A 12,955-nucleotide genomic window follows, 5' to 3' on the forward strand; every position below is an offset into this window, starting at 1 on the left:
GATTACCAATAAAAGTGGTATTCTTACCTAGAAAAAACAGTAAAAATACCGGTTTTTAGGTAAGTTTACCAGTCTGTCTTGGTGAAATTACCAATAATTCGTAAAAAAAAGTGAGATGGTAAAGGTACCAACAGACCTTGGTAAAAACGTTGAGAATTTTTTTTCGGTGCAGATTAGCAGCGCGACGACTCTGTGACATATTGTCCCTACGTCATCTAAATGTTTTCCTCTCTCGAAGCAAAACCACAGCCGGGAGGGCTACAAATCAATTGCGCGAGCTCTTAATTGCAGCGTTGACCGGAGATATTCCATTTCATGGTTAGGGGATCATACCCGACCACTTGTGCACATTGTTAAGCGATTTGTCCTCTGTCAGGTTGCGTTTGTCTGTTTGCTTTGATTTGTCCTTCGTTCCCCCGCGCGGAGAGAGTAGCCCAAAGGACGAAGAGTCGATCGGAAGGATGACTGCGGACAAGTGGACAAGGGACTGTGTGATAATAGGCTTTCGAACTTGTTCACTGTCTGGGTGGGTTTTAACTTTTAAAATTCAACAAATACGCTGTTTTATTTATTTTTTATTTTTTTAATTTTAGAGTCGACAAGGGACGGTTGAACGCATTGCCTCTCTCCACAGAAGTTTCCTCGCTCAGCAGAGAGGAATATTTACATTGCACTGGAAAAAAAAAAAAAAAAAAACATTGGATCTACGGTCCAGACTCTGAAAGACAACGACAAGAAAAAGTACTTTTGATTCAATCATAATCTAGTTTAAATTAAAAACCAGGCCTCTCGAATTAAGCGGATTTCGTTTTGATTCAAGCGAAAATCCGATTGAATCAAGAGTATTTTTTCTTATCAATGTTTTCAAGAGTCTGGACTCTAGATCCAATGTGTTTTTTTTTATAATGTGCGGTAGCAGGCAAAAATAATAATGAAAAACAAATACGAAACCAAGAAAAGGAAAAATAGCAATTTTGAAATGGCTCTTACATTTTTCAGCAATACCAAAAAAGTTCCGATGGAAATCTAGAGGATAAGAGGAAATATAATAGTTAACTGCCAAAGTTCTGGTGCAATATCCCAGAAAGCATTAAATGACATTTTTATGTATATATTGAGAAAACAAGAGGGAAAAAGTTCATTTTCAAGTGTTCAAACTTTACATGCGACTTTAAAAGGTTAAAGGGCTCAAAGTATTGCTACGGGACTAAAAATTAAGTCGTTCTTTTGCAATCAGCACTAGGGCCGGATTTACCTATACTTGCCGCCTATGGGCCGCCTGTATTTTGCCGTCCCCTTCTCATTCGTTTTGAAACGTCAATAAAAACCATCGAGTGAACGTGCCAGCGGGGGAAGGATGCAGAAGACGCGTTTACTTGTGTTGGACAATATTTTTTGGGAAATCCCTGTCAACGCTACTAGCATAAGTTCACGGAACTTTGCGCGAAAGTTAAGTTCCGTAAACCTATCTCTGTGTGGACAAGGTCTTCCATTCATAAGAAATGAACGAAAAAATTATGGATGAACAAACATAAATGTGGATTAATGATTTTAACTTCCGCCGCCGCGCCTCGCAGACTGCATTGTTTTTGACGCAATGCGTGAAGTATTCACGCAGTCTTGTAGGCGCTATGCGTCTCACGCTGACCGCACTGTGTTTGGCGCAATGCGTGAGGTATTCATGCATTCTTGTAGGCACTATCCGTTTCACGCTGACTGCAGTGACTGCACTGTGCTTGATGCAATGCGTGAAGAATTCGTGCAGTCTTGTAGGCGCTGATATGTGTTACATGCCGACCGCCGCGCAGAGGGCTTCTCCTTTTCATCCCAAGTCCTCTGTCATCATTTCTCTCTAAGTCGCGCCGCGCCGTTCCAGGCCTAATTGCGTGTTTGGTTTCTTTCTGAACTCGACTAATTAAAGGTGCTGTCTCTTGTATCACTGAAAGACGACAAAATTAGAAATTACTATACTCTCGGGAAATGAGAAATTTTGTTGCCTTTTCTCATTTGTAGGTAATTTCTTTTTCTAAATTCCATTTTTCTTATACCTACATTTGAAAATTGCAAAATTTTTAGGGGAAAGTTATGAATATTTTTCCGAGAAATTTTCAAGAACTTTAGTCATAATTGCGAACAAAATTATCTGAAAAATTGGAAGAAGAATATTTACAAACTTTCCCGAAAATTGAGATGTTGCATGTGTGAGGAATGAGCCTCTAGACAGGGTAAGAACTGGAGGCTCTAAGCACATGAATCTGCATCAGAATTTCGCGTAGAATTCAATGGTACAAACGGGAATTCATGAAACCAACTAATAAGCGAGATATTTGCGTAAATAGACTGCGCATTTTTGTAAATCCCGCTCGCCTAATATACGAATGACGTCACATTTGTAGCCAATAGGATTGTCGCAGCGCTGCGCAGCGCCGACTGAGCATCGGCCATCGAAAACGTCCAACGCTCCCAACGCCGGGATCGTAAACAAACGAAAATTGATAACAGGAAGGACCCAAGCACCCAAGCAACTCGAAATCTTTTAATTTTCATTAATTACAGTCCATGTTCGACTTCAAGAAAGCATTTGACAACCATTTTCCTCGTATTTTATAACCTGGAGCCACAGCCTATCGGCTCATTGTAATGTGCACTCTGAGAATCAGTTCCACAAGTCCAAACCCTGACATTCTTTTCTTTGACCATTCTCTTTTCATTCTCGCCACAATTTAAGTGTTATGCAGTTTCTTTATCTAAAATATGTGGTCTTGAATTCATTCAGGAGTCAGAAGTTTACCTTTCTTTTAGTATTACAGCCCTTTGACCCCTCAAACTTCACCGATATGACCTCATGTAGTTCAAGGTTTCTCTGGCCCGAACCGAGTGATTACACATCTGAGGTGTGTCTCATGGTTCTTCAAATTAGCAGTTTAGAACTAAATTAGGGACTGCAGTGACTCAATCCAGTTCTGCTTTCTTGTTCAATGTTTGTTATCAGTGTCTGTTCTTTTACGTGACCAATCTAGTGCATGCACTGTTACGCTATAAGTACAGGTATTATTGCTTTTTTCCTGCTGTCAGACCTTTTTCTTAAGCCTGCTGATTCACCACAGAATCTGCCCTAGTTGTGTAAATAATTTGGTGTGTAGTTATTGAGTTAATACCTCCTTGCGGTGATGCAAACTTTCTCAGATCCGTCATAAGTGGGTATTGCATTTAGACGCTCACTCGGACCAGATGAAATCACTGCTCTAGCAGCTTCAAATTTATACTTTGATCTCTGATTCACTAATAAATAACACTTTATGGTGTCATTTATATTTAATCAGTTCAAAGCTAATTCGACAATGAATCATCAATGGTCCGATCGAAAAAGGAATTTTCTGGTGTGTGCTACGGCTGAATCGACATTACCTACAACTCAACTTTCGAAAGCATGAACCTTAAAAAAATTCATCAGGAACTGGTAGTTGGTAAGTAATAATTATGTTAGCACTCTCCTATTTCTGAAGAGATGTGTGTCCTGTAAATTTCAGAATATACTCTCCTGCCATATATCTAAAGAGGAATACAACATCTCAAGTGGGTGAAGTTATAAAATTGTGGAAATTGGTCATTTAAAGGGCTTTTCTGCTCGAAGACATGACTGAACCAATCTGAAAGCTGTGAGTTACGAATGATGGAGGGTCCAAGGTGTCTTCCCTGCTTTAAAAGATAAGGAATTGTGCCTCAGGCCTTAAATGCTATTGGAAATTCCAAACATTGTGAATTCAAATGCACGCTACACTTCATCAATGAATATGGAAATTTGTCTCAGAGAAAATCTGATAAGACCATTCTGGTAGTTATTTATTTCTGGTTTCTTAATTTCAGAATTTTTGTATTCTAGTTATCATCAAATGCTAATCAACAGATATTGCACAAAACAGTTGCTAATTATTTGAGGATTCATTTCTTAATCAGTATGTTTTATGTGTTTCATGCAGCGACGAGCCTTACTGAATTTCATGAAATGAAGTGATCACACCTACTTACAGCAACATAGTTAGGTCATCCTCCAAGCGTTAAGAAAATATTTTTCCTCTCTTTTAAGAATTCAGGGCGAGTAAAACCTGCTCAACAAAAGTTTGTGTAAGATTGTTCCATTCAAAATCACCTAAGAATCATTTCAATGGTAAAGTTGCCAACGATTCCTAATGAAAGTCGTTTGGTTCACTGAATTTTTCAGGTACCGAAAGATGAAAGGATCTTGAAAAGTCATAGAATTACATCCCACCATGAAAACAAGTTGGGAAAAACAGTTCAGATTGACCAGGGATGACATTTGTAACATTTACTTCTCAAACCAATCTAATGGCCAAACATAGGTATCATTTGCAAAACGTGTAAATTACATATCCTGAATACGTTGCTCAAACTTTCTACATCCAGTTCAGATTTTCAAAGGGAAGCAAGTCAGCATATTGTTTGAATTAATTACTGAATTTTCTGCCCATGTAGAGGAAAAATATCACATTTCAGAGATTTTGTTGAATGATTTTTTAATTGAGAAATTAAGAGGAACAGGAACTCTGAATCTTTGTGAATTTAGGTAAGTGGTTTCCCAGTTTAGCCTTGTCATTAACATCCTCTTTTTGCCATGAATGATTATCCACAAACGTAAGCATACTCACACTAACTGTCCAACAACAGATCCGTATGTACCCTGGTGATACCTTAGTAACTTCAGATGTCTTACCTTTTGAACTACTTGAATGGTTGAAATATATTTTCACTTCAAGACGGATGGTCATGTCCTGATTAAAGCTTTCGAAAATTGAATGTAGTGTCGATTCAGCCATAGCACGCACCAGAAAATTCCTTTTTCGATCGGACCATTGATGATTCATTGTCGAATTAGCTTTGAACTGATTAAATATAAATGACACCATAAAGTGTTATTTATTAGTGAATCAGAGATCAAAGTATAAATTTGGAGCTGCTAGAGCAGTGATTTCATCTGGTCCGAGTGAGCGTCTAAATGCAATACCCACTTATGACGGATCTGAGAAAGTTTGCATCACCGCAAGGAGGTATTAACTCAATAACTACACACCAAATTATTTACACAACTAGGGCAGATTCTGTGGTGAATCAGCAGGCTTAAGAAAAAGGTCTGACAGCAGGAAAAAAGCAATAATACCTGTACTTATAGCGTAACAGTGCATGCACTAGATTGGTCACGTAAAAGAACAGACACTGATAACAAACATTGAACAAGAAAGCAGAACTGGATTGAGTCACTGCAGTCCCTAATTTAGTTCTAAACTGCTAATTTGAAGAACCATGAGACACACCTCAGATGTGTAATCACTCGGTTCGGGCCAGAGAAACCTTGAACTACATGAGGTCATATCGGTGAAGTTTGAGGGGTCAAAGGGCTGTAATACTAAAAGAAAGGTAAACTTCTGACTCCTGAATGAATTCAAGACCACATATTTTAGATAAAGAAACTGCATAACACTTAAATTGTGGCGAGAATGAAAAGAGAATGGTCAAAGAAAAGAATGTCAGGGTTTGGACTTGTGGAACTGATTCTCAGAGTGCACATTACAATGAGCCGATAGGCTGTGGCTCCAGGTTATAAAATACGAGGAAAATGGTTGTCAAATGCTTTCTTGAAGTCGAACATGGACTGTAATTAATGAAAATTAAAAGATTTCGAGTTGCTTGGGTGCTTGGGTCCTTCCTGTTATCAATTTTCGTTTGTTTACGATCCCGGCGTTGGGAGCGTTGGACGTTTTCGATGGCCGATGCTCAGTCGGCGCTGCGCAGCGCTGCGACAATCCTATTGGCTACAAATGTGACGTCATTCGTATATTAGGCGAGCGGGATTTACAAAAATGCGCAGTCTATTTACGCAAATATCTCGCTTATTAGTTGGTTTCATGAATTCCCGTTTGTACCATTGAATTCTACGCGAAATTCTGATGCAGAATCATGTGCTTAGAGCCTCCAGTTCTTACCCTGTCTAGAGGCTCATTTGCGATTTGATTATTGATGCTTACGTAAAAGTTAGCGAGAAACACGATGGTGCCACTGGTTTTTTCTGAAATCAACTTCCAAGCTCAAAAAAAGCTATCAAGTTGAGGCCAAAGTGGAGGGGATATCCCACACTATCCTGAGAGTCCACCTCTACATCAAGACAAACTTTCCACGCAAAGATAGGGAGCAAATACATTAGCAGTGTTGTCATGTTTTCAATTTTAGAGTCCCCAAATAAAGTGGCAGCCCTGTCAATGTATTTGCTCCCTATTTTTGCATAAAGAGTTTGCCTTGATGTAGAGGTGGACTCCCAGGATAGCGTGGGATATCCCCTTTATTTTGGCATCAACTTGAGAGCTTTTTTTGAGCTTGGGAGTTGATTTCAGAAAAAAACCATTGGCACCATCGTGTTTCTCGCGAACTGTTACATAAAAATCAACAGTCAAATCGCAAATTCTTCACACATGCAACATCTCCATTGGAAGAAGAATATTTACAAACTTTCCCGAAAATTCGTGATTTATCGAAGGAAATTTGGCAACGCCTGAAGGTTCATACGGCGTTCTTCCTCAGCACGGCAGATCACTCATCAATCTCACTAACCGGTGGCAAAGTTCGTGGCCCCGACGACGCCCGATTAAACTCCCGTCAAACGAGCCCCCCCCCCCCCCCCCCCCCATCCGCGCCGCCGCGATAGAATCCAGAAATTAGTCGAAAATACCCCGAAGGAAACGCTTAATTGGCGAAAGAAAGAAAGGAGAAAATAAAGTGTATAATTGTGTTATGCACGCTTGCATTCATATTCCTAATAGGCGGTGAGGGGGCGAAGTGGCGAGGGGAGGGTGCAACGGAGTTAATTTAAGCATGCCCGGTCGCGTATTAGCGAGGATACAATTAGTTATTTTGTTTGGGACGCCGGGGTCTCCTCCGGAAGACAACACTACGTGAAATGGTGTGTGCGCCACGAGGCGCACAACCCCTAGTGGCAACCGCGGCTCAAGTTAAAAATACACATACTGCTGTTTCGCGAAGGAGCGGGGTTTTCGGAGTTCGTCGTCGCGAGAACAAAGAGTCATCTGTGGCGAAAGATAACGCTTGCCGTAATGAATTAACAATCCCCGACCAAGAATGAATCGTGAGGTGGTTCGGCGGTTCAGGGACCCCGGAAAGGGGGGATGTGGGGGCGGGGGGTGGCTTTTGGCAGGGACCCCGGTGGCGACCTCACACACGGTCCCCGTTCATTCACGTTTGAGCATCCTGCGCGTATGTACTTACGGCGGCCGATCGCTCAATTGCAATGAACGTTGCCGGATTTATAAAAAATTGAGTGATAAAAATGTTTTTTTTTTTTTTATATCGTTTCTCGGACGGAAATTATGGACCGTAGTTGCAGTCGCTCTTAAACAGTCCTTTTCTTTAAGAAGGCCGCATATGATTCACGTTAGCTCCTTACTAGGAATTAACACGCTTCGCAAACTGCAAAAAATGCGAAATAAAAAAGGAGATATGAGCAAGAATTGATAATTTTAAGGTTGGTCCTATAGTTGGCTTAAAGTTCGTCAAAATCACATTTTTTTTTTTGGTTTTTTTTTTATGGTACTTGTATCACCTTTTTTGAAGTGGCAAATCATATTAAGGCCTTTATTCCTCCTTTAAGAAGGCCTTTAAGGCCTCATATTAAGGAGGCTCCTTTCAGAAAATTTCCGAAGTTCTAAAGCGTCCAATCTGTAGTTTTAGTCAATTTCGCCATGAATAATTATCAAATCTAAAAGTCCTTCTTTTTTTGTGTCCAGTTTCTTCCTCTTTTTTTTTTGGGGTGAACGGGGAGAAAGGAGGGGCGTGCGCCCCATGCGCCTCCCTCAGATTCGTCTATGAGAGTTTGTAAACCCTCAAAATCTGACTACCAGCCGAGGGATTTAAAAAAAAAAACACTTGAATTGACCATTTACCTGAGACAAAATACATACTATTACGCTCTATATTCACCAACAGTTCCTCACTCACTCACGGAAACCAAAGAGCAATAAAAATAAATCCTCCAGAAAGGAAAGTGGAAAAAATTCAAGAACGGAGGAAAAATTGCGAGCTCCATTTCCGAGTCACCACGTCTGAATAAAACACTAGAAAACCTCGCCCCCTCGACTAGCATGAGCCGGGATAAAAGCTCTCGCGTCGGGCGGGGGCTGACGGGGAGGGGGTGGCATTGTGGGAAAAAGCTCGGGGGTGCACGGGAACCTATCGACAATACACGGCGAGAAAAACATCAATGGCTGCTAATGCTCTGAGTCATTAATCACGACCTCTTAAGGGTGCTCCCTCCCCGACCCCCTCGCCCGCCTTGACAACCCGTTGATAGTCTCAGAAAAGAAAACACAGCCCCGAACAAAAAGTTCTCTCCCGAACGTGAACGTGTCACAGTAAGTTCGGTGTTGTCGGATTTCTTACGAAACTTACTTTATATTAGAGTACCTTTATAGAAAGGGTATGCTGCCGTACTAAGGAAAAACGCCGTATGAACCTTCAGGCGTTGCCAAATTTCCTTTGGTAAATCACGAATTTTCGGGAAAGTTTGGGAATATTCTTCTTCCAATTTTTCACATAATTTTGTTCGCAATTTTAACTGAAGTTCTTGAAAATTTCTCGGAGAAATATTCATAACTTTTCCCGAAAATAAACATTTTATCGAAGGAAATTTGGTGACTCGTGAATGCTCATACGGCGTTCTTCCTTAGCACGACACTATAGGGAGAGTATGGACAACTCGAACTTCGGTTGAAGTGTTGCATTTTTCGGCTTTAAAGGTTAACGCAAGAAATGTCAGAAATTGAAACTGGAAATTCTACATCTACAACTAAGATTTAGGTGGAGTTTTTTCAATAAAAACAATGAAGATCATAATAAAAGCTGCTAAAAAATGCACCAGAGGTTTTCGGAATAAACCCATTTAGCACCTCCAAATTAGGAGAAAACCAGTCCTCACCATCATTGCCAAAAATTGACAAAATCATCATCAAAAATACATGGCGTAAAATACAGTTTTACGAGTTTTTAAAGTGTCCAATAAGACTTTGTACCTTATCGCAAATCATAGAAAGCCGTTTCCAGCTTAGTGGACATTCACAGAAGGTGAGAAAAGTCGAAAAAATGGGCGCAATGTTGAGGAAAATATTAATCGAGCGAAGCATACCTCAAGCTTTGCTCCAAAATTGACAACATCGAAAGTTCTTCCTGTGCTTTAGAGCTTTTCTTCTCGTAATCCGTCTTTAGATTGTTTCTCTCCCCCCACTCCCTCAGTGGCGAGGCGCGGATCATTGACTATCGATATTTTTCCATTGGAGCTACGGTGAAGAATCGATTATTAAGCTACAACCTGATGCTCGATATTTTCCCATTGGTTTAAATGGCAGATCAATCTATTTATCGCAAAACACACAACGTCACCACACTCCCCCTCGTCCCTTTCTTCGGAGCCATTCAACTTTCTTTCTCTTGAGAGCGGTGGGAGGGGAGGGGCGGGGGATGAAGAATCAACCCCGACAGCTACCTTTCATTCCTGTTTTTCTCGGTTTTACCCCTCGTCAATCTTGGTGCCGTTGTCTGAAGCCACGCGAGACGAAGAGTATTTCCGTCTCTCTCATGCTTGGACCGGGATGCGGTAATTAGAAGAAGAGAGAGGTTTTCGTGAGAGGAATTTTTCTAATTTTGAGAAGAAAACAGGCGCTTTTACTCGACAGTTTGGCATTCAGAAGTTTTAGCTCTTGCTTCTTAACAATTAAGAAAAAGTCAATCTTGAGAATAGGAACTGATGCGTAACTTTCGATGCACTGGATGAACAAGGGGTTCTGGATTGTGTTCCTTACCTAGAATAGATTGTTCATAATAAATGAATGGCAGAAATTCAACGTTTTTGATCATTGAATCGGTCAGTTACAAAAGGGCTCAAGTGCAAAATATAAAAATACGGAAAAAACAGTATCGAAACTGTATGAACCAAACCCGTTTTAAATTGCAGATTACTTATTCATGTGATTAACTAATTCGTCTCTTTCATATTTTAGAGCTCTGAGATATACAAAGAGTCAGTTAAAACGGTTATTACCATTTTACTCGAATTCTCATGCATTTTTGGCGCTTGGGCCCTTTTGTAACTGACCGATTCAATTGGTGTGAACACACAGTCATGACATCTGGGTTTCCTTGATTTTTTTCATATTCAATCCCTTTGCCCTTAACTTTACTCTGACTTTTTTTTAATTGTTCCTATATTTCTATTTTTAATATCCCTGGCAATTCTCTGACTCTGTCTTAATTTTTTCTCACCTTCGAGTATGAAACGCTAATTAGATTAATTATGTTTTAAGTACGCTGAACTAGGCTGAACTTTGAACGCAACCTCCGCTTTTAGAGATTCAATTTATGGGAAGAGACGGTAAGAAATTGTTCAAGCTTTCTTGAATGGCATAGGTTTCAGTCCCGAAGCCGACACGCTATTCCTCAAATTCCGTGACTTTTCTGGATCTCCGTATAAATTCCATGACTTTAAAAGTTTATTAGAAACCCCGGCCAACTATACTCAACTATCATAACTCAATTATCATTCCCAAAGTTGCAATGACACGAACAATTAGGCCGAATTCTGAATGATTCCACATAGGCCGTCAGGTTCGCCTTCATCCAGTTGAATAGGCAACATGCGCTCCTAGGAACACGTATAGTGGTATCCATTAAAATTGAAATGGTAGGAGATGATGCGAAGTCGATCGGGTGGGCATAGTGTGAGTTCCTACACGAAGATTTTTGGGGATTTTGCCTTCATGTGATGGAGTAGGCAATATGAGTTTCCGTTAATATTTTAATTTCAACTGAGCCCACTTTGATCAACGTGTCGTATGTATTTAATGGCCGATTTGAGACAGGCATGAACTTTGGTTGTTCCAGAGGTGAAACTTCCGATCCACTGATTCTAATGCAAACTATAAGCACTGATTCCTGACTCAAAAGTTAATTTCTACATTTTCAACATGCTTAACTTATTTTGCGTGTAATCTTTATGAGAGAACATGTCTTGTAGTACTCTCAATCTTACCCTGGTTATTTTTATGTTTATTTTTTTTAATTTAAGTGTTTATTAATCTTCTATGTACACAAATTCCAATATTTTTATTGATTTTAAGATAAGGGATAGAGAAGTGAAACTGTCCAGTATGGGACACATTGCATGTATTGTTTTATACGATATTCGCGAATAAAGATAGTAATTGAATCAGTGAGAACGAAAACACACCAACTCGGAAAAATGAAAAGAATAAAGACACACACGAAACCGAACAGTAAATGAAGAAATTAGTCTAAGGAAGAGATTTTTCGTGCCAAAATACAAGCATTTAAGGGCATTTTAAAGGTCCAAGTTGGAACAGATGCGCTAACTTCAATGACTTTTATAAAAATTGACCGCGTCTCTTATGAAAATTGAGCAGTTTCGAGTAATCGAGGTGGTGTGTTTTCGAACTCACTGATTCAATTATTGGTATTATTATTTGTTTATTATTCTACCTACTAAAGACACTTATATATTATTTGTTTATTGTTCCATCGCTTTAACACGGCGATTCCAACAGATGCATTTGACGGAGTGCACTGACTCCTCGAGTTACAACCGCCCGTGTTCTCGGAGCCGGAATAAGCTCGCGCAGGTTATGAGTAATATGTTCCTAATTAACGTTTTCCCTTGTTTAAATTTACAGTCCAGATTCTTCTTGACAAACACTGCAGCTAGCTCAACTCGAGCTCATTTCCGGCCCAACAATCGCTTGCTCGGATCCCGATAAAAATAACTCGCCCACCCCGGGCCCTGCCCCCTCTGTTGTGCATGTATCTTTTTTTACTCGTTGCAACGGAATATTTGGTCACTTCGGGTCGGCGGCGTCCAATTGATTTGAAGCGAAACAATCGCCTCGGCCTCGGCCGGGAAAAAATAGACGCCGGAAGTTGGGGAGTTATGATTTCTATATCTGCGATGACAATCTTAGAGCTTGAGGATCGAGCGGCTCTTCCCGCCTTCAACCGAAGGTAACTGACCTTTTCGAGAGCATCTTTGGCTCAGTTGTGCTTTCACTGAAGATGGGATCGTGCTTTGGCGGGTTCTATGCTGCCGTGCAAAGGAAAAACGCCGTATGAACATGCGAGGGTTGCCAAATTTCCTTCGATAAAATGTTTATTATTAAGGAATTTTTAAATATTTTTCCTTGAAATGGAGATGTTACATGAATGTGTGAGGAATTTGCAATTTGACTGTTGATTCTTACGTAAAAGTTCGCGAGAAACACGATGGTGCCACTGGTTTTCTCTGAAATCAACTCCCAAGCTTATAAAAAGCTCTCAAATTGAGGCCAAAATGGAAGGGATATCCCATGCTATCCTGAGAATCCACCTCTACATCAAGACAAACTCTCCATGCAAAGATAGGGAGCAATACATTGACAGGGCTGCCACTTTATTTGGGGACTCCAAAACTGAAAACACGGCAACCCTGCTAATGTATTTGTTCCCTATCTTTGCATGAAGAGTTTGTCTTGATGCAGAGGTGGACTCTCGGGGTAGGGTGGGATATGCCCTCCATTTTGGCCTCAACTTGAGAGCTTTTTTTTGAGTTTGGAACTTGATCTCAGAGAAAACCAGTGGCACCATCGTGTTTCTCGCGAACTGTTAGATAAGAATCAACAGTCAAATCGAAAATTCCTCACACATGCAACATCTCAATTGTATGAATATTTTTCCTTCAAATTTTCAGGAATTTCAGCTGAAATAGTGAACTAAATTATCTGAAAATTTTGGGGAAAAATATTCACACATTTCCCAGTAATTTTGGTTTTTATCGAAGGAAACTTGGCAGCGTCTGAAGGCTCATACGACGTTCTTCCTTAGTACGGCAGTATGG

The 12,955-nt window shown here is 40.2% G+C and overlaps 1 protein-coding gene across 1 annotated transcript in view; it reads right to left on the reverse strand.

Moving 5' to 3' along the window:
- Nucleotides 1–12,955, reverse strand: part of LOC109037710 (transcription factor Sox102F) — a 291,991-nt gene that overhangs the window by 182,195 nt on the left and 96,841 nt on the right. The gene's annotated exons all lie outside the window — the stretch shown is intronic.

The sequence above is a fragment of the Bemisia tabaci genome, chromosome 10, assembly GCF_918797505.1.
Source record: "Bemisia tabaci chromosome 10, PGI_BMITA_v3".
Classification (NCBI taxonomy): domain Eukaryota; kingdom Metazoa; phylum Arthropoda; class Insecta; order Hemiptera; family Aleyrodidae; genus Bemisia; species Bemisia tabaci.